Genomic DNA, 27,792 nt, shown 5'->3' with positions numbered 1-27,792 from the left:
CAGAATGTTTATTAGAAACAACGCTGTTGGGGCTGGGGATTTAGCTCAGCGGCAAAGCACCTGCCTGGCAAGTGCAAGGTCGTGAGTTCGGTTCCCGGTACCGGAGAAAAACCAAAAAACCAAAAAAAAAAAAAAAAGAAAAAGAAACAACGCTGTTATAGAAACAAAATAAATCTCGAGTGGAAGGTTGAATAAACCAAGACATACCAATATGTGTGGGGCAGAACACTGTACTGATATTAACTATGTAAGTTAGATGTGTAAAGTATAAAATTGGAGAGTTTTTCATGATATGTTGAAAAGTGAAAAAGCAAGATAATGTAATGTGTGTATATGATATAGTCTCATTTTGGTAGAATAGAAAGCAAAAATACATATGTGTGTGCCTGAACATCTGTGTGTGTGTGTGTGTGTGCGCGAGTGTGGCATTTGTAAATAAGTATGGGACTATGGAGAACAATGTGTAAGGATACCCATGTGTGAACATTAGTTACCCGAAGTAATAGTGTAGGGGTCTAGAAAATACTAAAGATGAGTGGATGTAAAGTAAAGTGACCAAAAATCATCATGATAGTTGCTCATTTAGAAGATGAATAAAGTCAATAATAAAGCTCTGAAACCAGAAGAAGACATGCAAATGAAAAAGTGGAGGGAAAATTATCCAGCGTGAGACATAACGGCAAAGTTCTGAAAACTGGTCTCTTATGGAATACCATAATCGTATCCCACAACATATTTAACCACACTGGTTCAAGGAGGTGATTACATCCATCAATAGGAACATTTTAAAATCAAGCTGAAGCTGAACTGTGGTGGTGTGTGCTTCTCATCCTTGCACTCTGAGAGACTATGGCAAGAGTATCTCAAGTTCAAGCCTAGCCTCAGAAACTTTGCAATTTAACCAGACACTGACTCAAAATGAAAAGTAAAAAATGGGTTAGGAATATATCGTGGTGGGAAGGTCCTGGGCTGGATTCCCAGTAAAAGAAAGACAGAGGGAGAAAAGAAAGAAGTTTCTTTCTTACAATATGCATATTACAATATGCACATGAACATGCATGGGAATAGGTATAGTAAATTATATAGAGTTTTCACTTATAGGAATGAAAATCAAAATCACATAAAAGATTATTTCTCATATATTCTTACTAAATTTATGTCTTTAAATATCACGTACTTGGGAGCACTGGAGTGGGCAGCAAGGAAAAGTGGAATTCTCCCATAAAATTATTTCATTACTTTTCTTTTGAATTTGGTAAACTTCCAACTCGCCAGCGTCAAACTTAGTTTAAACTCTTCCACGTGGTTTTACACTCTGGATATGACAAATCCTCTTCTGTATTAAAAGTGTACGGGGAAATGCATAGAACCATATATGAACCTGTATCAATAATAATTACTCTGCTAACTGAGTTGAGCGAGTTGGAATTCCAGGCAATTTGTAGTTGAAGTAATTTTCCTGCAAAAATACACTGATACAAAATTAAATGAAATCAGAGCTGGACTTGTTCTTTACAAATTGATATAGCGATAGAGTGGGGGTGGATCTCGTTCCTCAAAATAAAAATTAAATGTGTCTTAATAATTTAAAACAAATGAAATTCATATTCCAAAAAAGAAAACTGAAAAGACATCCTTTATCACTTTTGCCCTACAGAAGGAATAACAATTAAACCTAGATTGAGGAGACATGATAACATTTAGCCTACATGTTATCAACTTTGAGCAAGAACTATAATTTTATCAGATAATATTTAAAATCTAATATTTTCTCCCTGACAGGCAAATTTTTAAAATCTTCTGTGTATTCATACATTAAATTTTCATGTGCTGTATATAAGATCATGTGAATACATGCTGCCTTTTGTTGGAAAAATAGATAACAATTGTTGATGGAGATGTGAAGAAAATGGAACCTTTATGTTGGTGATGGGAGTGTACATTAGTACAGGCATTATGGAAAACAGTATGAGGGCTCCTTAAAATATTAAAAATTAAACTACTGTGTGATCTAACAATCCCAGTACTGTACGTACACCCAAAGGAAATGAAGCCAGGATGTCAAAGACAGAAGCACACCCCATGATCACTGTAACACTATTCAGGATAGACTGAGAGGGAAACAACCTAAGAGACCACTGACATGAAGAAAGGAAACATGAGACACTTACACCACAGACTACAATTCCCTCATAAAAATAATGAAATCCTGTCATTTGGGACAACACGAATGGAAGTGAAGATTATTGTATTAAGTGAAATAAACCAGGAGCAGGAAGTACTATATGATGTCACTCGTACATGGAATACAAAAAAGTTGAGTTCTAGAAGTTGAGACCACGTTGGTGGCTACCTGAGGCCAGGAAGGGAAGGAGTGGGGGATGAAATAAATGAAAATCAATCAATGGACCTTAAGTTGCAGTTAGAAGGGAGAAGTTCTTGTGTGCTATTGTGGAGTAGGGCAAATATGAATCATAATAATGTAATGCATATTTCTAAAAGTTTGAAGAAAAAAGTTGGAAAGTTTTCACCATAAAGTATAAGCATTTTAAAATATTGCTGTTTGATGTGTTTAAGCTGATTTCAACATTGTATAATGTAAACCTGTATAGAAACATTACATTAAAATGTACACTTTTTAAGTTTTTCTTGTTTACATAAAACACATTTTAAAAATGTAAACAAAAGATGAATAGAAGAATAGCAAATAAGGCCACGTGAATAAAGGAAGTGGAGTGGAAATCACTTCCTGCTTAGCGCCACCTGCTGGTTTCCAGTTGTGTATGCTGGAGCCATATTAAACCCTGGAGTAAAAGGGAAGACATGCATATCTACATATACAGACAGATATTCAAATATCTTCCCATAATTTGAGCTATATAAAAAAGTTATAAGAAACACTACAATAAAAACTTGACTATAAAACTATAGTAAAATTGACTAGCACACAGAACTTATGACACCTTCTTCAGTAAAAACTGTGATACTGACTTTAAAATGAAGATTAACTTACAACATTTAGAACAGTATTAGAAAACAGTGATTATTTAACAATGATAGCTTCAGTTTTTACATTTTTGATAACTAGCTTCTCAAAATTAATCGAATAAGCAACAGACTCAAAATATAACTTGCAAATGAGGGTGGAAAATTCCACCTGAGATTTTATGTACACATTCTCAATCTTTGGACTCATAAGTTAAACACTATGAACAATGTTGGGAAAGTTAAACATCAATGGACGCCTTTATGCTTTCCATACTTCCCAAGTAATTTCTATCTGTGAGAAAGACTGGAGTTCTACCCTGCAAAAGTCGCTCCAAATGAGTTGGACTGGCTGGGAAAACATTGCATGCCCACGCTGTATTGGGAACTAAAAATTTTGTGACAGAATAAGTTAAAAGTTTGAAAATAATTGGTTCACAGTGATCCCAGCAAGAAGAACTGGAATCAAAACAACCTGGCTGGCTGAATGGAAAAAGCACGGCAGCAGGTAGAGTACTGCCCATAGCCTTCCCAGTGGGAAAATCATCCCACGAGTTCATTCTTAAACAGTAACTATAGGGAAATTTACTAGAGTATCACCTTTCGTTGTTTCAATAGAGGAAGTATCCAGTAAATATCTCTTTTAAAATATAAAATTTTAAATCATATTAAGAATGAAGAATTTATTATTTTGTTTTGTCTGAAACGCACCAGTGGGAGTGAAATGCACCAGTGGGAGAAAGAAACATACATGGGTTTTTGATGTTTCAATTATAAAATGAGATTTCAAATTCTGTTTATTCATGGAATAAATATTCACTGTTTATTATGTGAATTACATGCTGGCTGGCACTGTGCAAGATGAGTTAACTGACAGTTATGACAAATGATCTCTGAACATCAAAAATGCATATTAACTCACTACACCCCAGTTCCATTGCCAGTAATATATAATAAAAGAAACAAATGTGAGAATTTTATATTGGCTGTAGATTCAATGCTTTTCCTGCATTACCATAATGGCAGAATATTATTCTGTCAGCCAATTAGAAAATAAATTTGTATATGATCATTAGATCAAAGTCAATCTTTACAGTATCTAAAGCCAAAACATGAATTTTAGTAAAAATGTTTTAAGCAATTAAAAATTCATACCTTTTGTTTAGACTTCCAAGTCTAAGTAAGGATGTTTCTTTTCACTAGATTCAACATTAAAGGACAAACACTCAATTTAACTACGATTAGTCTATTTTACAGAACATTCTATGCTAGTAGTGAGATTGGTTTTATAAAGCACTTGACAGCAGACCCAAAGCTCGCTAAGTGGATAGTGATGGATTTTAAAATACTCTGGAAGAATTTAAATGCATGGAGTTATGTTTTGTTGAGGATAACACCCAAATCAAATAATTCAAACTGAGAAAAACGGCAAATATAAAATGAAGAAGATGTTAAATGAAAATGCTTTGTGAGGAATTTCTTATACACTGAATTTTCACAAGGACAGTAAAGTACATCTCACAAACAGAATACTGAAACAACACTGCATATCACAATAACATTAAATATCCATTGTTTTCAAACTTTGATGTCTACAAAGCACTTCTACCACATGTTCAACTGGTCATAAAAATGATACCACACCAGAATTTCCTAAAATATAATTTAAATTATGTGGTATTTTATGTAAAACTCAGTATTTGGTGACATTCCCTTTTTTATACACAAAAACAACTGCCAGTTCCTTTTGGGTTGTATTTGACCTGTTTTTGGGTCCCCTGCTAATCACTTCACAGATTCTCCCTCACAATCAATTAAATTAGGATTTAATAGTTTACTTGGATTAAATCTGTAGTATATGGAGTAAAAAATAAAATTTCATGTAAAAATAGTACAAAAATCAGAATATTAAAATAATTAGATAAAGCTCCCATAATAGCACTTCATATTTATCATGTATTTGAATTTATGGAACACTGAAAGCAAACTAAAACTGCACAACTCAGACTTATAATATTAAATACACCCACACTGTACACCTAACCCAATTTTGCTCTTAATATTAATTATATTTTTAGTTAATTAAAGCTAAAATTAGTTCTCAGATATTCCATGATTATAAACTAAAACATTTATAAGAAGGTAGAAGACAATTATATGAATTAGCATCAGTGTAAAACAACACTTACACAGTGTCTAACACTTTTAAAGATCTAGGCACATGCAGAATTCTAATATTTCTAAGCTTTTTGGGGAGAAAAGGAGTGGATTGTCCAAAGCATTATGCAAGAATTTACTCAAAAGTTCACACTGCAATTGTTGGCCAACTGCCTGAAGGCTGTTTCTATCATCACCTCTTCATAACTTAAATTCATTTTCAACTTCCCTAGGGATGGATTGGATTGAGCAAAAGAGAGAGGTTAGTGGCATTCAGTATTTAAGAAAATTTTAATACTTTTCCAAAGTAAACAGAGTTCCAAATTTTCATTTTCATAGTGTGCTCTTACCAAGTGCTAGGTGATAATGTTCAGTTAGTTTCACTAACCTGGTTGAGACCTTTCCTATATTCTCTGAAATATCAAATATAATATGAAATTCCTTGTTTGAAGGTTTGGTTAATATGAAACTATCTATGGCTTGTGCTTCTCTGCAGGATATTTTGAAATCTAGCTTGCTTTCTTTAAAGCTCCACTTTGATTCAAGTGTTTTCTTATAGACATTTGGTGGAATGCCTGATACATCTCCATGTAATTTGTTTGCGTTCTATTTACTTGTTGCTCAAATTGATCCTTTAAAAACATTTAATATTGCTTACTTACATCTCATTTCCTTTCCCTTTAATAATATAAAAATCAATTTGTCTATTTTTTGGTCCTTTTTATATTTAACTTCTTTTTTAATTGTTTTTTATATATAATGATCACATTCATCATAGGGAATTTGTACCTGTACATGACATATCTTGATTCTTTTTTTTTCCCATTCCCCTTCTTATTTACAAAAACTTTCTGTCTTTTCTCATTGTTTTTCTTTTTTCTTTCTTCCCTCCTTTCTCCTCCCCCTTCCTAGTTCCCTTTCCCATTTGAACATTTTCCTCCTATTTCACAATATCTATAATACATTCTGATCCTTATTTACACTTTCAGTTTCTCACACAAGAGAAGCAAAGTGATATTCACAAATATGTGTTGGATTTATTTCACTTAAGAGTATGGTCTGAAAGTGAATACATTTATTTAGATATGTGTTAAGTTTATCCTTCTTTATGGCTGAGTAAAGAGTACTCCACTGTATTGAAAAAACCCCACATCTTTATTCATTCATTGGTGGATGGGCATCTAGGCTGTTTGCAGGATTTAGCTATTACAAACTGCTACTATACACACAGATATGCATATATCACTCTGGTGTGATGCTTTTAGTTCTTTCAGAAAGACACCAAGAAGGGGAATAACTGGGTCAAATGGAATCTCTAGTTTTAGTTTGTTATTAATTTCATAAGTCAAATGATGTTTTTACTGGCCAAGTTGAATATATATATATCTGTCAACTCCAAAGTCTTTGACAAGTCTCCAGCTATACCACCCTGAACATGCCCGATCTCATCAAAGTCTTTGACAAAATGTATACAATTCTTTTCTCATATTTTTTGTTCAATACTGATTGACAGGTATGATCTAGTCATACTTATTATTATATTATAATAGAATTAAAATATGTGTTTGGTCTCCATCCTTCATTCCTTGCTCAGAACTCCTAGAATGTAACTTCTTGAGAGATAGAAACATCTTTTGTTATGTTTGGTCTTAGTCCACAGTTCTTATCACAGGAGCTCGATGATCCTTGGAATCACTGGGGTGATAAAAGTGTCTTTTTGCTAATGCGCTGCCTGTGACTAGGGACAGACCTGCTAGGTATAACTTCAGGACAATGGTTTGTCCCAAGGAAGACCAAGGTATAATGAGAGAATAGCAATTTCAGCCATATACCCTAACCTCTGGGGAGGAAAGAGGAACTTGAGATTGATCTAATTTCCAGTGAATCTTTATTTAATCATGCCAGAGACAATCTGGGTGGTGAATTTATGTGTAGGGAGCAGGTGAAACTGGAAATTGGTCACATGTGTGGGAGCAAGGCAAGGCTGCAATGCCTAAAGCAATCAAGCTACTTGCTTGAGATAGTTCCAGTCATTAGTCACTAGCCAACACTTTGTCCAATACTAACTTTGTCAGAAGTACAAATAAGTGCCCCTATGGTAGTAGTTCAGTTCATTTTCCTCCCATCAGGAGAGAGAGGGCTCCGCCTGACCCCAGCTTTGTCTCTTGTCTTTATTTCTTCATCCCCTCACTGTTTTTCCCGGGAACACTGAGAGCTGTGCAGGACACAGCATTTATGAAGGTATCAGGATGGTGGCATGCTTAGGGAACGTATGGAACTTCTACAACCCCCCCCATATCTTTCTCATTGTACATTGTCCATTGTCTGTTGGGCTGTTCCTAAGCTGCGTCCTTTGCAACAAACCAGGAATAAAGTGAAGTACCCTCTCTAGTTCTGTGATATCTTCCTTAAAATTATATTTCTATTCTGAGGAGGGCATCACAGGTACCTGTGATCTACAGCCACTCTCTTAGAATTACAGGAGGTTTAGGACTTGCAATTTGCATTTCATGTAGGAACTGTCTTGCGGATTTGAGGCCATAATTTAGGAGATATGATGCTAACTCTCAACAGATCATGTCAGCATTGAACTGCATTGAATTTTAGAATATTCTTGTATTGCTGGAGAATTGACTGGTGTGGGAGAAAAAACTACATTTTTGGTTGTTAGAATAGTTTAAAAGTATATGAAACAAGCTGAGAAAGGCTTTGTGTTGACATATATTTCCACAACCACTGAAGCAGTAGGAAGGGTACCTCAGAAATTGCCACTTAAAAATTTTGCCCAAACATGGCACATTGAATTGTGACGCTCAGAAATCATTGGCCAGAAAGTTTTGTATACCTATACCTAATTTCAAGGAGCAAGAAAGTAAAATGTTCCTGTTCCAGGAGTGGGTAAAAACAAAAAATATTTAATAAGAAACAATAAGGACTATTAGGGTTTAATTAATGCTTATAGTTATTTTGACTCAAAATATTCACTATAAATTCACTTACAGTATAATTTTAGACATTTCCTGTTCATTTAATTTTTAGTAGCACTGTTGTGTTTGGTTCCAAATATTGCCATAGTCTTTTTCTCTTTGATGATTTAAAGAACTTTATTTATTAAGTTTTACTCTTTTGTCTTACTTAAATTTTGAAGCATATCTTGGCTGTCTTTGTAATTGGTCTCTAATTTTATCATCTTTAGGCCAGATACTACATTTCATGAGTTCCCAATTCTATTTAATTGTAGATATTTGCTTTGTGGCTTATACATGATCTGATTATACATGTCCTTTGTGAACGATAAAAAACAAAATCTGTCTACTTTTTCAGTGAAGAGATTTTATTACCAGGGACCTGACCAAGATTCCAAATGCCTATATGAAGAATGTGGTGAAGGATGAAGAAAAACAGACATAAATTTAGTAACACATAGAAGGGAACTGGGAGATCAGTGATCCAGGATGGGCAAAGATAGGAACCTCTTTCTTTCCTCTTTTTGATGAGATTGGCTAACAGTTTATCAGTTTGATTTATTATTTCAAAGAACCAACTTTTCAATTCAGTGATTCTTTGTATTGCTTTCTTAGTCTCTATTGAATTACTTTCTGTTCTTATATTTATAATTTCCTCCTTCCTATGAGCTTTGTGTTTCACTTGTTCTTCTTTCTCTAGAAGTTTGAGGTTCCACATTAGCTTCTTTATTTGAACTCCTTCTGTTTTCCTGACATGTGAGTTCATTGCTATAAATTTTCCTCATAAGACTGCTTCCATTGCATCCCACAGGTTTCAGTATGTTGTATTATCAGTATTATCATTTAACTGTATATATTTTTTAATTTTGTCTTTAATTTCCTCTATGACCCATTGGTTGTTCAAAGGGTATTGCTTAATTTCCATGTGTTAATGTAGTTTTTGTAGTTTCCTTTGTCATTGATTTCCATTTCATTGCACTATGATCACAGAGTACTCATGGGATAATGTCACTTCCTCTACATTTGCTTAAACATGCTTGGTCAGCTAATATATGATCTATTTGTAATAGCTAAATCTTGGAAGCAGCCTAGATGCCCACCAACAGAGGAATGAATAAAAAAAAATTTTTTTATATGATGGAGTGTTACTCAGCCATAAAAAGGGACAAGCTGGAGAATTTTGTAGGTAAATGGATGCAACTTGAGACCGTACTCAAGTGAAATAAGTCAGACCCATATGTGTAAACATCATATTGTCTCACTAGTGTGAGAAGTTGAACAAGAAAATAGGATCTGAGATGTACAACAGATATTGTGATCTGAGAAAAAAACTGTAAAAGGAAAGGCAAACTGCAATGGGGGAAAGGGAAAAGGAAGAAAGGGGAAAAGAAAAATATATATTTATGTGCAGAATAATTTAAATAGTTTTGTAAATAAGCTTCTCTTAGTTCCTTGAAAAGAATGTTTTATGCTAATATTGTCTAGACAGGATATCATGCCTATATCTTACACTCTGATTAACTAATAGGAAGACAAGAATATACAGCATATCAACTATTATAGCTGTCCTACTAACCTGCCTCAAAACTTGAAATATGTCAACTATTGTAACAACTAATTTATCAAGTATTGTAACTGTCCTACTAACCTGTTTCATTGTTTGTTTATCTTTTCTCTCTTTAAAAAAAAAAAAAGACTTAAAGTCCTCATCAGCAGATCCACTTTTAGTTTTTATAGTAAGAAGTGTGGGGAGGAAGAGGGTGCATTTCCTGGAAAAGCCTGGAAGTAGTAGTGGCGTGGGCAAGTTTAACATCATAAAAGAAACCAGTGAAGATCCATCCCACACCAGGGGTACTAACCCTCCAGTACTGTCCTCCGTAGACTTCATCCTGGCCCTGGGTGCCTCAACATCATGGATAATCAAGATCCCAGTGTTGGCTAGAAGAAAGCAAGGGTTTTCTGTATTCAAAATCAGCCCTCAAGGCTGAGCAAAGATGGCCTTGGACATCCTTCAGACTCAATTTATAATTTGTGCTTCCCAACATTTTAATAGTATTTTAATAGTATAATATTTAAATATCTGACAGTTTAGGTGTCAATCACATAGTTTCCTTTATCCTAACCATTTAACTTTTCATCTAATTTCTTTCATAAAACTCTATTAAAATGAATTATATAATTTTGAATACATCTGTTTCCATATATTTTTATTCCTTATTAACATGGATTTGAGATTAATAACTACTGTAGCTTCTTAGATTTTAATTTTGGCATTAAGTGACTAATGCTTAATTTTGATTTTTTTTATCTTCAAATATATTTTTCTGCATTTATTTTTACCCTAGACAGCTGTACCTCACTTTCAATCTCTTGCTATGTCATTTTCTATCCTTTAACCATTATAAATTATTCAGACAAACTATCTTAAATACACTGAAAATAACCTACAAAAACAAACTCAGAAAATGATATATCTCTTTCAGTTGGCATAGAAAGAAGTTCCTTTTATTTTCATTTTATCTTATTTTATTGCAGTATTGAGAATTGAACCTGGGACCTCATGTTTTTCAGTCAAGTGCTCTATGACTACACTATGCCTTCAGACCCACAAAGTAATTCAAGTCAAACTTAAAATTTTGTATATTAATTTAAAGCTCTAACAATTTTAGTAATTTTTCTTTCTTCTATTTGTAACGTATTTAGTTCATCTGGAAGTTCATATTTAGTACATTTGGAAATTATACATTGCTTCTATCATCTTTGAAAAGGTTGCTATTTCCCTTTCAAGCACATGTCCCTTGTTTCAAACTCTCTGTCTTACAGTCTTTAGTTCCCAAGATCTTTGTTCTCAAGATTTAGCTATTACAAGCTGTGCCACTATAAACATGGCTGTGTATATATATCACTGTGGTGTGATACTTTTAATTCTTTCAGGAAGATACCACAAGAGGAATAGCTGGGTCAAATGAAACATCTACTTTTAGTTTTTGAGGAATTTCCACAGTGATTTCCATAGTGGATGCACCAGTCTACCCTCCCACCAATAGTGGAGAAGGGTTGTTGTTTTCCCCCCAGCCCTGCTAGCGTTTGTTATTGGTTGATTTTTTGACAATAGCCATTCCTTCTGGAGTGAGATGGAATCTCAGCACTGTTCTCATTTGTATTTGTTGAACATTCTTTCATATATTTATTTGCCATTTCTATTTCATCTTAGAAGTGCCTGTGGTAAAAACACCATGGTACTGGCCAGAAACCAAACCCAAGGATCAATGGAACAGATTAGAAGACGCAGAAACAACTCCAGAGCTTCTTAGCCACCTTATCTTTGACAACAGAGTCAAACATCTTCGCTAGAAGATAGCGTCTTTAATAAACAATGCTGGAAAAATTGGCTTCTCACACACGGAAGGTTAAAACTAGACCCATATTTTTCACTATGCATTAAACTAAAATCAAAACAGATCAGAGATCTAAATATTAAAACAGAAACACTAAGTATGCTGGAAGATAGAATAGGTAGAACTCTTGAAGACACAGGTGTAGGCAAAGACTTCATGGACAGAACCTCTATCTCACAGGAACTATCACAAAGAATCAACAACTGCGATCTCATCTGACTAAAAAGCTTTTGCACAGCAATAGAAACCATCGACAGAGTAAACAGTCAACTCATAATATGGAAAAAAAGAAATTGCCAGTTGTTCCCCAGACAAAAGACTACTATTTAGAATATATAAAGAACTAAAAAAGTATCAGACCACCCTCGAATTTACAGAGCCAATCCCAAAACGGGCATCTGAAAGAAATTGTACTTACAAGATATTCCTGCTGATTTCTGTTCTCTCATTTGTCCTCCATAACAAACTTGTTAAATAAAAAGTGTATTTATTTGACAAAATAGATATGTTAACTTCTTCAAAGCCACAGAATAGTAATCTAGCAAATATGAAATCTGAGTCTCAATTTTGTTCTCCATAACCTCTGTCTCTCTGATACTCATGCCAAAACCAAAATGGGTTGTTGAAAGTATCTATGGTCAACAGAGAGTGGCTCCGGCCTTTTGAATGATTATAAAAATCTCCTTTATATTATAAACAAATTGCCATTTTGTGAATATGTGCTTATACATCCAAAATATGAAATATACACTCTTTATATGCACTATATATACTTACACATATATGTATTATCATGTATATACATATGCACTGTATAGTCATAATGAAAATATAATTGGAATAACATCAATAATACAATTGGACAGAAATATTTAGCTGTCCCAAGATTTTTTGCACAACAAAGCATTTTTTACCTATTACTTTCTTTTACTTTAAATCTTTTTAAAAAATAATGTGAATATGATATTATCAATGGATATTTAAAACAATATATACTAATTTTATATTATCTAATATAATGCACTTTTCAAATAATACAGTTACAAAGCTTATATGTTAAATAGAGGTAAAGTTAGACAATAAGCTACATTAGAAGCTATATTAGAAAGAAAGAAGTGAAAAAAATATATATACAGAAGATAGCTAAGACAATTGTACCACTAATTTCTAATGATTTATTGAATTGAATAGTTACTGTTAGTTAAAGCAATACCTAATAGTTAATAGTTTAATTGTTTGATCAATCTTACATGCCTATACCTGGTAATCTGGGCAACAACTTTGAAGATAATATGTAATGCAACAACCTTTATTAATTTCCTATCATCTTTTTTTTTAAATTCTGTATCACTTTTACTGTTTTTGTGTGGTTTTGTTTTTTACATTTATTTTTGTTATTTTGTTTTTGTTCTTTTCTCTTTAAAATAAAAAGAAGTTATATTAGACATTTGAAATAGTTTGCCAAGTAGCATATTTCTTAATATTAAATGAATCAAAGGAAAAATCAAAGGAAAATTAGAAATTAAATAAACAGTGTAAAAAAAGTACCATATAAAAATGAATAGTGTACTGCTAAATCTGTACTTATGAGGAAATGTTACAACACTCTTTTATTTAGAAAAGTAGAAAGACCTTGTCTTGCAACTTTAGAATCTTAAATATAAAATAAGCATAGCAAAGAGAAAAATAAATATTCTTTAAAGCAACAGAATAGAAAGCATTGAGAAAAAAGTACCTTATTATGAAACATAATTAGCTAGATGATGTAATTCCTGTTCACTTCCTCTTCTAATGATTAAAAATATGCTATTTTAAAATATAATTTAAAATTGACATATATTGCACATAACTTGGTGAGATTATGAACCTGTTGTATTAATTCTGTGCACTATAATGTTTCTTTACTAACACATCTAAGTGACTTAATTGTTCATATAATTTATTGATTAATATTTCCCTTTCTGCCTAAGCTATGAGCCCCAGGAAATGTAGAATCTTACTGTTACTTATTGTTCCAATTCCAGTCCATGCTGCAGAGCTAGATTTGATGACTTAATAATAAAAGATATGAAGTGACAAACATCGTCAACTTACTTTAATATCTATATGTACATTTTCTGATTAGCCTATATTATACTATTAAAAAATACAACCAGGAAATGCATTGTATATTTACTATAATTATGGGAGTAATTAGATTATAATGAGCTCTTTATGATATCTCATAGAGAAATATCTTCTCTGGAATGTGAATGCCAGGCATAGATGTTGTCTTTCTAAATTATTGGGCTTTTATTATGAAGATTTGATATATCATAAGTTTGATTACTTGTTACTCTTTGTTTTGACTTCTAAAGAGCTTTGAAAATGAAATTTTGGTCTACAGTGAGAAAATGTGCACATATATATTTGTTGTACTATAAAATCTTTTTGTCAGCTTTGTCTTATCTATCCTTTTTGTATGTGTCTCTGTTTTATTCTAGGTTTCTCTATATACATTATTTTAGTATTTATTATGGATGCAGTCTTACAAAACATTTACACAATTAGTGTGATAAAATTAGTCTCTGCAAAAAATAAAATAAAATACTAGGAAAATAAAGACCATCTGATTAAAAAGAATTCTCTTCTTTTAACACCATTTTATGAATTAAGAGATAGTTAACAATATGCATGGCTAAAGTCAGGTCTGGGGGCATATCCATGTAGTATCAGTGATCAGGAGGCTCAGAGGCTGAGGCAGGAGGGTGGTCAAGAGTTCTAGACCAGTCTGGGCTACTTAGTGAGTCCAAGGCCAGCCTGCACTACAGAATGAAACCTTGTCTCAAACAAAACAAATCAATAAATAAATAAATAAATAAATAAACGAATAAAACAAAACAAAGACAGAAAATAGATGACTAATCACTAACAGAAAAAATAATTTCAAGACAACAGAAGTGGTAAAAATAACCAAACTATGAGGAGGCTAATATCATGTACCCTGCCTTTTCAAAGTCATAATTAATGTTTTGTTTTATTTTGTTTTGTTTTTTACTTTATAGTTTACATATTGCAGTTTTAGCTGTAGGCTAAAGATATTGAAGTAAGTTTTTCCAATAAAAATGCTAACTATTAGTCTGAAAGAGATGATGGGAAAATTCTAAAGAATTTTATACATGAGCAGGAAAGTTTCAAGCTCTACCCACCTTTTTGAAAACTAAGCATACATTACCAAGATGTTATTGCTAAAATCTGCAGTAGAAATTGGCTTCATGATAACTTTCTTCTGTAGCTGAAACTATCCATCTATGATGTTATTAATACTTCTTTTTAATGGGTGAGCTGTCTGCTGTAATTTATCCCCTTTCTAACAGCACTTACACTTAACACCCTTAAAAATCTTGAAATTGAAGGTTAAAATGGAATGCTTTCATTAATATTTAAAAAGCTAAAAACAATAGCTTTGAATTAAAATGCTTTTTCAAGCATGCTCTGATTTCTTCAAATTTAAATTTTCTTTATTAAAACCTCTCATATATGAAATGATATAAAAGTACTTCAACAAAGCCCATAAAACTCTTATCATTTTTTAACCATTTCATACATCAACTATTCATAGCCTAATGGTTGAAAGCTGCTGTTCTAAGTCCTGGGTATAAAGAAATATACAAAATAGAACAAAAGTTCACATACTTGCAGTAAAAGCACATCAGCAAAAGTACTAGCAATTGTAGATACACTAAGACAGGTGACTGCTGTTTAATTCTGTATTGCTTTCTTTGGTTGTCCATTGTTTTTTGTTTCTTTTTGAATAGCTAAGAAATTGATATGAGTCATTAAGATATCAAGTTAAAATTGTGCCTATCCTATTCCAATGCATGATCATGTTATAATTGAATTTTTATTTGAACAAACCAAGATACTATGAAACACACTAATCTGTTGAGTCTTCTATCCCATTTTAAGTCAAAAATACAATCATATAAACCCTAATTTTATATATTATAAAAAGATAATCATAATGTTAGCATAAATTTCAATATATCTTTTCAATTTTTATTTTATTTGTATATTTGCAGTACATAATAATTACATTTTCAACACATCTTTAAAAGTTAATATTTTGGGTAGATGATCCTAACATTTCCCACTGTAGTTGATTACACACCTTTCTGAAAATGTGCTGATGCTAACCGATAAAAGTTTGGAGAACATAGGGGTTGAGGTAGGAGAAAATGTGAGAAAATACCAGGCATCCTAGCTAGAGCTGGGTCTATGAATTTAGTGTAACAACTGAGTAAAACATAACATTTACTTCATTGGAATAATAGCCGTAAGAACTATCACAAAGAACAATTTGTTATTTTTTATTGTATGTGTATACGTTCTATATATGTTATCATTTAGCAAGCTAAAAGGTATCCAGTGCAGATGTTTTATGTGTGATTTATTTCAACGTCTATCCAACATGTACCTAAAACAAATCTTATATTTATGTAATGATGCTCTTTTGACATAAAATTTACCATCACATCTTTGAAGTTGTGATCAAATGAATGAAGCAGAACTGTGCAAAAATTGTAAGTAGAAACATAATACCTGTTTTTTTGTAGACTCATATTAAGAACTTACAAAGAAAACATCACTGGTTAAACAGTTATTTTTCTATTAGCGGGGGTGTTACATTTTCTTATGTATTTTTTACATAGAAAGTATATTATTAAAAGCCTCTAGAAAGTACATTATTAAAAGTCAAATGCATAAAATTATTTGAAAAAATTATACATTTCTTTCTCCAATTTTGCCGAATATGGAGGTGGAAATAAATATAAACAGTAGAAAAGAGCAGATCATCTATTGTTTGTGAAGTATTTCTCAAAGGACTTAATGGAGGCCGGGTAGATACCCTTTCCAAATCCTTAGCAATCTTTGTCTGAAGCACATCAATTTGAAACCTGGTTGTAGAGATGAAAGTATTTGAAGATGATGCTAAAATGCGAACAGAATATCGATCATCCAATTGTAAATAAAATGAAGGAAAAAAGCATATGAAAGGGCCCCACACATATTTTTGGGCCGCATATGTGCTGCAGAATCAAAATTTTAATATTAATTATTGAGAAAATAAATCTGAATACGAAAGTAAATTATTCTACTTACTCATCATCTTTGGCTAAGTGACGATTATTCTAGTAGCCTAGTTACTACTTCTGAAGAACGTGAATAGTGAATTGTTGCTTTTCAAAATGTCTTCCTTAAAGTAATTTAACTTCTGTGAGTTCAGTTCAGTTCTATACCTGACTTTCCAGCTTTTTGAGTACCTTTATTTTCAAATACAATGTATATGTACTTATGAATACAGCCTCACTATTTGAGTGGGTTCTTTTGAGATTGCTGATGGTGGGTAGATTATTTTTTAGTTGTTGGTTCTCCAGCTCTAGTTTTCACTTTGCAATACTTTCTCCTTTGTTTTGGCCATTTTTTCTCTTCAACCCACTATTAAAACTTGAAATTTTCAAACATACTATGTTATATATGAGATCAGAGCATAATTTCTTTCATCTGTTTATATCAAAATAAAATTAGAAGATGTTGAATAATTCTAACTTTAATAGAAATAGGGATGTAATTAGCTGCTGTCCAAGAAACAACCTGCTTTTAGAAGTGAGTGGGCCCTCACAAGCAAATCTGCCAATGGAGAAATTTTCACATATAGGCTACAGGTTGTGTCTGAGAATTCAGAGTTAGTATTTATAAAGCCGGTAGAACAGACGCAAGAGGCTAGAGATCTGAAAAACAATAATTTCTTACAATAAAAATACAAAGGCATCATATAGAAGTTAGAAGATCATCCTAAGAATCTTGTGTTTTCTAAACTGGGCACAGATGACCTATCAAAAAGAGCCAGTGTCTTTGATTTCCAAAGCAGGCTCCTAAGGGTTCATAGTTTCTATTCGGAATCTCAAGATCAGTTAAACTAAGTCTACGTGAGAGTTATCTCTGCTGAATCAAGTACAGAATGAATATGCAAATGCTCTTCTGTCTCTTCATTAAGGAATTATAGCCCATGAAATTTGCCTTTCTCTTCCTCTCATCTGTGGATGTAAGGGACACATCACCCTGGAATACAGAAGCTAACCTATGAGGTGATGGCTTTTCTTCTGAGAACTGATTTATTCATTCTCTGACTGATCTCTTACTGGACATCTCATACAGTAAAGGTAACACGTGTTCTAACAAGATGTATCTGTGCTACTCTCTGCTTAGGTATTACGTATTATCTCCAATTTTTACATCAATGGTTTAATGGATTTAGTATCATTTTTAGTGTATACACTGGAGAGAAATGGAGTGACTGAATTGTGTTTATATACTGCATAAATCATAGCACTTGGATCCAAATAAGTGCTCATTTTCCTACATACTTTCCCTTTGGACCACACCCAGTGTGATAGTTAATTTTATGTCAGTTCTGTCTAAGCTATACCCAGATAGATTCATTATTTTGGTATGTGTCCACAAGAGTGTTTGTAGAAGAGATTAGCCTTTGAGTTGAGTCTGATGTTGATGGACATCATGTAATCCAATGTATTGCAGGGCAGGACAAAACTAAAAGATGGAAAGGTGAATGTCCTTTAGTTTGAGCTGAGACATCCATTTTCCCCAGCCCTGAGATGCTGGCACCCCTGCTTCTAAGGCTTTGGATTCACCCATCATTACCTGCTTTGCTAGTTTTACAGCTTGCAAACAGCATTTGTGGCCTTCAGGGGTTCCACAATTGCATGAGTCAAATTCTCTTTCTCTTCCTCCTTCTCCTCCTCCTTCTCCTCCTCTTCCTTCTTCTTCTTCTCCTCTTCCTTCTTCTCCATCTTCTTTGTCTTCTTCTCCTTCTCCTTCTTCTTCTTCTACTTTGTCTCCTCCTCCTCCTCCTCCTCCTTCTTCTTCTCCTTCTCCTTCTCCTCCTCCTCCTCCTTCTTCTCCTCTTTCTCCTCTTCCTTCTTCTTATTCTCCTCTTCCTTCTTCTCCATCTTCTTTGTCTTCTTCTCCTTCTCCTTCTTCTTCTTGTCTCCTCCTCCTCCTTCTTCTTTCTCTCTGTCTCTCTCTGTCTCTCTGTCTCCATCTCTGTCTCTGTCTCTGTCTGTCTCTCTGTCTGTCTGTCTCTCTCTCCTTTCTTTGTAAAATTCAAATTTATCCAAAACCCTATTCCTGAAACTTTTAGACTCTGGTTTCCTTGTGTATAAGTTTAAATAGCATAATGATTCAATGGATGTTTCCATAATGTGAGATACATGCTTAAACTTTTAAAATATTGTTTCTATTCCAAGAATGAGGATTCCAACACACATTCTTCACTGAAAAATATGTGCAAGATGTCACTCTATATCTATATGTCACTAATTTATTCTTTTTTTGTAACTTCAAGTTTTTACCTTTCACATTTAAGTGTTTAATCTATCTGATATTCACCTTTTCAAGATAGGCTCAGACATATTTTTTCTTTCATAATGTCCATTTTCCAAATACTATCACTGCACATTCTTTCCTTTATTTATTAATTCATTGGTTATATTCTTATTATATCATAAATCCTGGCTACATAGGAGCCTGTTCTCCCTCTGGTTTTGCACTGGTTTGTCCATGTTTCCTTTGTGGATAAAGTTACTGTTTGGGAGTTTGTTTCATCCAGTGCCCTGGAAAAATGAGTTCAGCTTACTCCTCATTTATAAAGTTTATGTAGCTATTTTTGGACCTTCACTGTTTGTAATTCTTTAGATAAATTTGTTAGACTGTTCAAATAATCACATGGTTTTTTGTAAGGATTGTCTAGAATTAGGTGAAATGGAAAACAATTGACATAGTTCAATGCTATATCATCCCATGAGAGCACATAATATGTTTCAGTCTATTCTCATTGTCCTTTCTATCACTTACCAATTTGGTTTATTTGTTTTTTGTTGAAACAAGGTGTCCTTGTGCAGGTCAGGCTGATCTTGAACTCACTTTGTAGCTCAGGCTAGCTTCAAACTCAAAGCAATCCTCTTGCCTCAGCCTCCTGAGTGCTGCAATTACAGGTGTGCACCACCATGCCCAAAAGTTACTAGATTTTGAAACTTTTCTTCCTACTCTGATATCTATATATTGCATTCCTAGATATATTTTTGCTGCTTACTTCTTTCACATTTTGTATTCTGTGGATTTGGGGTGACAGTTTGTTTTGAGTTTTACAGAGGGGCCTTTACAAATTTCAGCAGAAATGTAAAGTCACAAGCACCAGGGTTTAGGAAGCAAGCTATTGAGTGAGCATGTGCTACAGAGCCTAACAGTTTGCCTGAGTTGCATGTTCACTTCATTTTCACTCTCTTGTTTTCTCTTCCGTGCTTGCTTAGTGGTACTATTTTTATACTTTACAACAGGGTTATTTGCATGTCTTGCTCTCTTCAGCTCTAGTTGTTTCAATGTCCTCCTTGCAGAAGCATAATTCACCAAAAACTGCAAAAAGGAAGTTCCCTCTTAGGTTTTGTTGAATTCAATTTTCTGTATGTTTCCTATTTCTTGCACTTCTCCTCATTTTTAATTACTATTGTTTTTGCCTTTTTTTCTTTTAGACCAGCTATTTGCATTAAATACTAATATGATTTATTTTCAGGATTTCTGTTTTTTAAATAAAAGCATTAAAATCTGAAAATTTTCTTTCAAAGCCATGTTAGCACTATACTCAATTTTGATGTGTTGTGTTTTATTTTATATTTAATTTATTTTAAGATAATAAAAGTATTTACACTTTATTCCATAGTTTCCACATTTAAATTTTTCTGTTATAAGCTCATTGTGCATAGAGATCATTGCTTATAGTAATGCTTTTAATTTTAGTATATTTCATGTATATTAACAGTAAATTAATTGAAAGGATTACATGCAATAATTTGGTGGGAAATGATTCTATGTTCTTTTTTTCTTTTTTTTTTTTTTGGTACCAGGAATCGAACTCAGGACCTTGAGCTTGTCGGGCAGGCACTTTTGCCTCTGAGCTATATCCCCAGCCCAGAACTGATTCTATATTCTAATTTTACAACAGGCACAAAATACTGGTATCTAAGCACTAAATGAAAAAATGACTAAATATCAGGGAGATTATATTCTAGTGAAAAAGATAATAAATATATATAAATAAACGTCGAGAGTGATACATGCATTGAAGAATATGAAGTGTAATAGAAAATTAGCATAGACTCTACATACTCAGGGAAAAATAGTTTGTTAAACTTCATTCAAATCTATGTTCTCATCTATCAGATTGGCAATGGTCCATAGAAATCTGCCATTAATTATGGAGATTGATTTCTCGGTATTTTGGGGGTTTTTTTTCATTATATTTTGTATTAATATTTCCAATGCTATACTTTTTCTAGGTCCATACATATTTAGATAGTTGTAGGAGAGTGTTCTTGGTAGAGGAATCTGTTTAATATTATGTGATCCTTGTAAATAGTTTGTGGCTTCACATATTTGTGTGATACTACTATTGTTTTATTTTGCTACATACTCATACATAACATTTTATTCTTATTATTAAAACTTTATATTTAATGTGATTTTAATATCAGTTCATATCTACCATGATTATAGTATGTGAAATGTAATTGGACTAGATCTTTAAGTAGAATCCATCTACATTTATTGGGAAAGTTAATTCTGAAATCTTATTTTGCATTTTCTTATTATTATGGTTTTTTTTAACAGATGTTAATCCTGATTTTTCCTCTGCCATCACAAAATTCGCTTTAGTTTTTCTCTGTCTAGTTAACCATACAAGTGTTATTAAAATAATATGTATCTTGGGCCGGGCGTGGTGGCTCACTTCTGTAATCCCAGCACTTGGGAGGCTGAGGCAGGAGGATCGTTGCAAATTAGAGACCAGCTTGGGCTACAAAGTGAGCTCAAGGCCAGCCTGAACTGCACAGCGAGACCCTGTCTCAAAATGACAAATATATATATATATATCTTATAATATCTCAGCAGCTTTGCTTACACATATAATATACATTTTAATAGTTTAAATTTGATTACACTTATTCTTTGCCAAAATAGAATGTTTTATTAGCTATCTTTAATGTCTAATACCTTAAGCTCTAGTTATTTTTAACATATCTCTAAATTTGAATTTATGAAATGCCAACAGAATGGCAAAATGACTGTTCTGTTACCTGGCTCGCTGTCACTTTGCCTGGTGCTGTTTTTTATGTTCAGCTTTCTCCTCTCCGAACTCTACCCATTCGTTTCTTTCAGTGAGTATTTGCAAACACTAAATTTTTATGTTTCAGGGTCTTCTCATGTTTTTTGCCCTCAGTCCTGGAGAAGGGCTTTGTATTAACTCAAATTTTTCAATTTTCAATAATACTTTTTCATTAGGGTTTTGAACATAATGGCCAGATTTTGTCTGGTCAGTATTTTTGCTACTCAGAAGTTTGCTAAGGAAAAAAACATTGACATCCCTTCTCCAGCTGTAAAAAAGGAAAAAAAACAGTCTTTGAGGAAATAGAAGGTGACTAGTTTTTTGTATATAAAGTGTGTCTGAGGATGAGGCAGAGACAGCAGATATGTAAGGCAGAGTCCATCTTGAACACGGGAGCCTGTGCCAGTCAGTTTTGGCGTTTTCCTACTCTCCCGGTTTTCTCCACCAGGCCATTTCTTTCTATGCTCCACTCCCCTCCATGCTAAACAGAACTCTCATTCTAGTATCTGTTAAAGGTAGTATGAGGGAAGGGGGAAAAAAAAAAAAAATATATATATATATATATATATATATACACACACACACACACATACACACACACAAGATAGCTAAGATAATTGCATTACTAATTTCTATTGGTTTCTTGAAAGGATCAGTTAATGCTTAATTGTTTGATCAGTCTTGCACGCCTATATCTGGTAGTCTACTTTGAAGATAACAATGTGTGATATACTGATTGCTAATTTCCCACCATATTGTTTTGAAATTCTGTATCATTTTTATTGTTTTTTAATTTTCTTTAAATTTTTTTAAAAAGATACTAGTGGATGACAGTGGTGACAGTAGGATAAAAGGAAGTTGGTTAGTGGTAATTCTTGCATTGAGGACAGCCCCATATATTACCATCCACCCATGCTAATTTCCTTGAGTTCACACCCCCACCTGAAATGCAGTGCCTTTGCTGGTGGCACAAGATGTTTCCTGAGAGACAGGTGTTGTGTACAAGAGGCGGTGCTTCACTGCAGATTGCTGTACTGTAACTCCTGACCTCCCGATGTGGCCTGCTCCCAAAATTTAACCTTACTAGGCACAATCTGCACTCTCTCATATTTTCCTCTCTCTGATGAGGCACACACTGAAAGACAAATTAACAGATAATTCCCCGAGAAAGTGCAGATTTTATTCATAGCCAAAACATTGAGATCATTTACGGGCTCAGTGAGCTGAAGAGCAAGGGTCTGGGCTACTCAGACTCCTGCTTTAGAAGAGGAAGTAATGAAATAGGAAAAATAATTGCTCAGTAAATTAGATAGGTAAGCTAAAAGATGAAAGAATAAAGTAGGTAGAGGAGAACAAGTACAGGGTATAAAGTAGAAAAAAAGAACGAAGATATTAAGAGTAGGACATAATGCAGTAATGTAAACAGTCTGCTAAAGTATACAATAGTTCAAACTAAAATTTTATATAAACATAAAGCTAAAATAAAATCTTATCATAGAAAAAAAATTCCTTTGAAAACTCTTTTTAGAGAAATAGTCCCCAAATAAAGGAAATTATTATGGGCAGAATCGTGACTCCCACAGAATTCATATGTTGAAGACTTAACTCTCAATGTGATTATATTAGATGGTAGGGCCTTGGGAGGGTGAATGTTACATGAAGTCTTAGAGGTGGGACTCTAATCCAACAGGACTGGTGTCCTTATAAGGTTAAGAGACATGGAGATGGCTGGTATTAACCAGAGAGTACAGAGAGAAAAGAGCTGGTGAAGACACAGCCAGACGGTGGCCATGTGTCTATCAGCCAAGCTGAGAGACCTCGCTGGAAACCAGCACGGATGGATCTTGGACTTGTAGCCTTCAGAACTGTGAGAAAATGAATTCATATGGTTTAAGCCATCCCAATCTGTCCATAAATGATTCCAGAGGGATGTACTTATGGGATATAATTGTGCTAAGAACTCTCATTAAGTTTTGTTACTTTAAATATACAGTAATAGAAGCATTAAAAATATACTAATCTGAAAGGCTAAAATGAAACAGATGGGAATCACCAAAGCTTGGCAAGATTTTGGAGCAATTGAAACTCTAATATACTAATCATGACAATATTACTGGTAACACACCAAAAAAACTCTCGGTATCGACTTAGGCTAAATACATCAGTGCATATGCTCTGATCTTGCTTCATACCTAGCTGCATATCCAAGAGAATGAGTTGCATATCCAAGAAAACTGAGCACAGCCACCAAAGATACACAGTAAGAATGTTCTTCTTAGAAGCTTCATTTATAATAGCTACAACAGGAAAAAGTAAAATAGAGGAAGAAGATTTACTATTAAGTGTACTTCGAAAAAATAAGTAACTACAGCATATCAAAGTAGTAAGTTATATACATCAATGTGAATGAGTTGTCCATAGCTATATACAACATGGAATTATCTTGCAAATATAATTGTGAATTTAAAAGACCAGTTATGGAAGAATATATGTCCTTTTATCATATTCATACAAAAACTGAAACAGACCAACAAAAACTTTTAGAAAGTGATGAAGAAAGTTGCTGTGATGGTAGTATAATATATAACTCACTGACTAACATGTTTTGAAAGTCTCCTTTGTTGTTACCTTTTTTTTGTTTAAAATAAATAAATAATAAACTTTTTTTAAAAACTGAACTTCCATTTTGTTTTCACAAAAAATAAAAGTTTATGCTGCTCTGTTTCTAATAAAAATTTTTTATGTGAATATATTGTTAAAATTCACCAAGCACTTCTGTTATATAAACTCTTTGGTATGAATATTTTCCATATTAAAATGCTATAAAATCAACTCTAAGCTGCAACAAATCTGTATAGTAGTAATATAGCAAATTGAAGGGTAAAAAGACAAGGTGAGATCAAGGCACTTGTTTCATTTGAAAAGAATGTATAGATAATAACAAGCCAAAGAATTTAAGAGGAACAAGTAAACATCAATATATGTCTCAGAATGAAGGGTGGTAATTCAAAGATAAAAACAGAACACTTTTTTCTTTTAGATACAGAAATTTTATTTACCTAATAGACTTTAGAGGTGATGAAAGAAAAAGAAGAAAAATGCATCCTGTCTGTATGTATTGAAGTTGTATCCTCCACCTGTGTTATAATCATGTACTAAATCTTAAAGTTTTAAAAATGGTTTTTGAGGGCTGGGGATTTAGCTCAGCGGCAAAGCGCCTGCCTGGCAAGTGCAAGGTCGTGAATTTGGTTCCCGGTACCGGAGGAAAAAAAAAAAAAAGTTTTTGATTCCTTAGATTGTTTCACAAGTGACATTATATTTTCTTCCAGTAGACACCTCTTTTATAGTTTCATATTTATAATTTTTGTTTTGTTTCATTTCATGAACTTGTATCTCTAATATGGATAGTGAAAATATACATTTTTTCTTATCCAAACTCTTTGTGGAAAATCATTCAAACCTTTACTATTAAATGTATGGTTTTAGATAGCCTTGTGATAATTCAATAAATAATTTTTCTTAGTTTATTAATTCTTTCATGCTGAATTTTTTGATGACATATAGTCTATTAGTACATGATAAGTTACCCTTATCAAGCTTCAAATATTTAATTAAACTTGGACTCCTAAGGTATACTTCCTTTGGCCATGAAGCGATTCTGTGGAAAATGACCATGTTCATGCTCATGTGGGGAAGACTGCCATGGTGGTGTTAGTTATCCAATGCAGAGTTGGTGAATGAAAGCAAAATTTTGCTGAATGCTTCTGTTTGAGAAGAAGCAAGCATTTGTGAACTAAGGTATTACTGTATATTTGTATTCCTTTGTATTGTCCTCTGATTTCTTTTGGTTTTAGGGGAACTTTTTGGCATTCATATCTATCTATGTACCTATAATGATATATGGATAAATTTTCTTAGTTTATTAATTCTTTCATGCTGAATTTTTTAATGTCATATAGTCTATTAATACATAAGTTACCCTGATCAATCTTCAAATATGTAACTAAGGTTGAACGCTTAAGGTATACATCCTTTGGCCATGACGTGATTCTGGGGGAAAGGGCCATGTTCATACTTATGATCTATATATCTAAATAGGTAGATAAATAGATAAATAGATAGATGATAGATAGATAGATAGATAGATAGATAGATAGATAGATAGATATAGATAGATAGATGATAGATACATAGATAGATACATAGATAGATCTATATAGGTAGATAACAGATGATTGTTAGATAGATGGATAAATAGATATATCTATATGGGTAGATAGATGATAGATGATAGATAAATTGATACATATGGAGACAGATATGATATAACTTTTCTCTTTTGGTGCTTTTGAGACAGGGTATCACTATGTATCCTATGTTGGCCTCAAACACATGGCAATCTGTCTTCCTCAGCCTCCTGAGTGCTGGGATTATAGGCGTATGCTGTCACATTCAGCTTGATATAAGTTTTTAAAAACTATTTTGTTTTTGATGTACTGAATTTCTAGCATATATAAATTAATTTTGCATTTAATTTAGTAATTTTAAGGCTGGAGATGTATAGCTCAGTGGCATAAGTGCTTGCCTGGCAAGCCTGAGGTCATGAGTTTGATTCCCGGTACCAAATAAATAAATAAATTTAGCAAATTTTAGTCATCATTTCCTCAAGTACTTATTCTTCCCCATTACCACCTCTGCTGGATCTTGAAATCTACATAAGCCTATGTGGGATCGTTCCACAAGTCTCCAGTTTACCTCCAGTGTTTGTTTTTTCCATTCTTGAGACTGGAGAACTACTGATATGGACTCTAGTTCTGTGATTTCCCGTTCCTTTCTTCAAGCTGCTCTGTTAAGGCCATCTAGAAATTCATTTTCATTTCATTATTGTGGTTTTCAGTTCTAGAAATTCCATGTTGTAAGTGCCTCTATTCACTTATTAAGTTCCTTTTCCTTTAATCCTTCAAGAAAATATTTTAATTCCCTGTTTCCCATAACAATCCTTTAATGCCTGTGTCTGCAAAACCCAACCTGCTCTACCTCAGTGTGCTTTGTATTGTTTGCATGTATTTTCTCTAGTGTATGGGCTGCTTGTTATATTCCTGCTTTTTTTTTTCCTATACAATTTGTATTGTATGCCAATCATTTTGATAATACATTGGTCGAAAACCTGGATAGTTTTCTTTCCTCTGAAGTAATTTTACCAGAGGCAGTTCAATTACAGTGTAACAACCCTGAACTGGAGTGAAACTAACTTTGGACGTTGCCATGATAGCACTGAAGAAAGTCCTAATTGTTTTCCCAGTTCTTCTGACTTACTGGAATTCATTCAGCTTTGCAACTGTACCAACCCAAGTATCTCATCAGGGTTGGAGTCAGCCTTTGTAACGGGGTCAATAGTTGGTCTTAATCTAGAGAGAAGCCATGTCTTATAAATCTGAGACTCTCTGGTATGAACCGGAACCAAAGGTGGTTATTGAAGTGTTGTCAAGGCATTCTGGCAGTCCCAGGGCCCCAAGGATCTTTAGCAATGCATGCCACCTATTATTTGTTTTGCTCTAATCTTTATAGTGACCAATATCTATTAAGTTTCAGACCAATTAAACAATAACCAAATAGTCACAAGAAGGTCTGCACTAATTTCTACCTGCCTGCTAACATACAATTCTTTGATTTCTTGTATTCTGTCCTCTCAATTCTGGAAATTTGAGATAATCTTGAGAGTGAAATGAAGTCTGCTCACACAAGTAGTCTGGAAGTCCCATTCCTTAAAACTTATGCTAGAATTACTTTCACGCATAATTACAGAATATGTGTAAATAATTCACTGCAGAATTATCTGGTAGTGAAGTCTTGAACACTGTATAGATTCTTATCCCTGGAGGACTGAAAAGTAAAACTGGGTGGTGCATACTATAAAATATTATGAATGAGACATAAATTACGAACCACCTTTACACATAGAAATTTAGATAGAGCTTTAAAAAATAAACTATAATAAGTAGGAGTTTTCATAGTCTAATGATAATATACATTAATGCAGGTGAATAACTTTACTATCTGCTGTTAATGT

The sequence above is a fragment of the Chinchilla lanigera genome, unplaced genomic scaffold, assembly GCF_000276665.1.
Source record: "Chinchilla lanigera isolate Chin_1 unplaced genomic scaffold, ChiLan1.0 scaffold00008, whole genome shotgun sequence".
Classification (NCBI taxonomy): Eukaryota; Metazoa; Chordata; class Mammalia; order Rodentia; family Chinchillidae; genus Chinchilla; species Chinchilla lanigera.
This window is presented reverse-complemented; position numbering follows the sequence as displayed.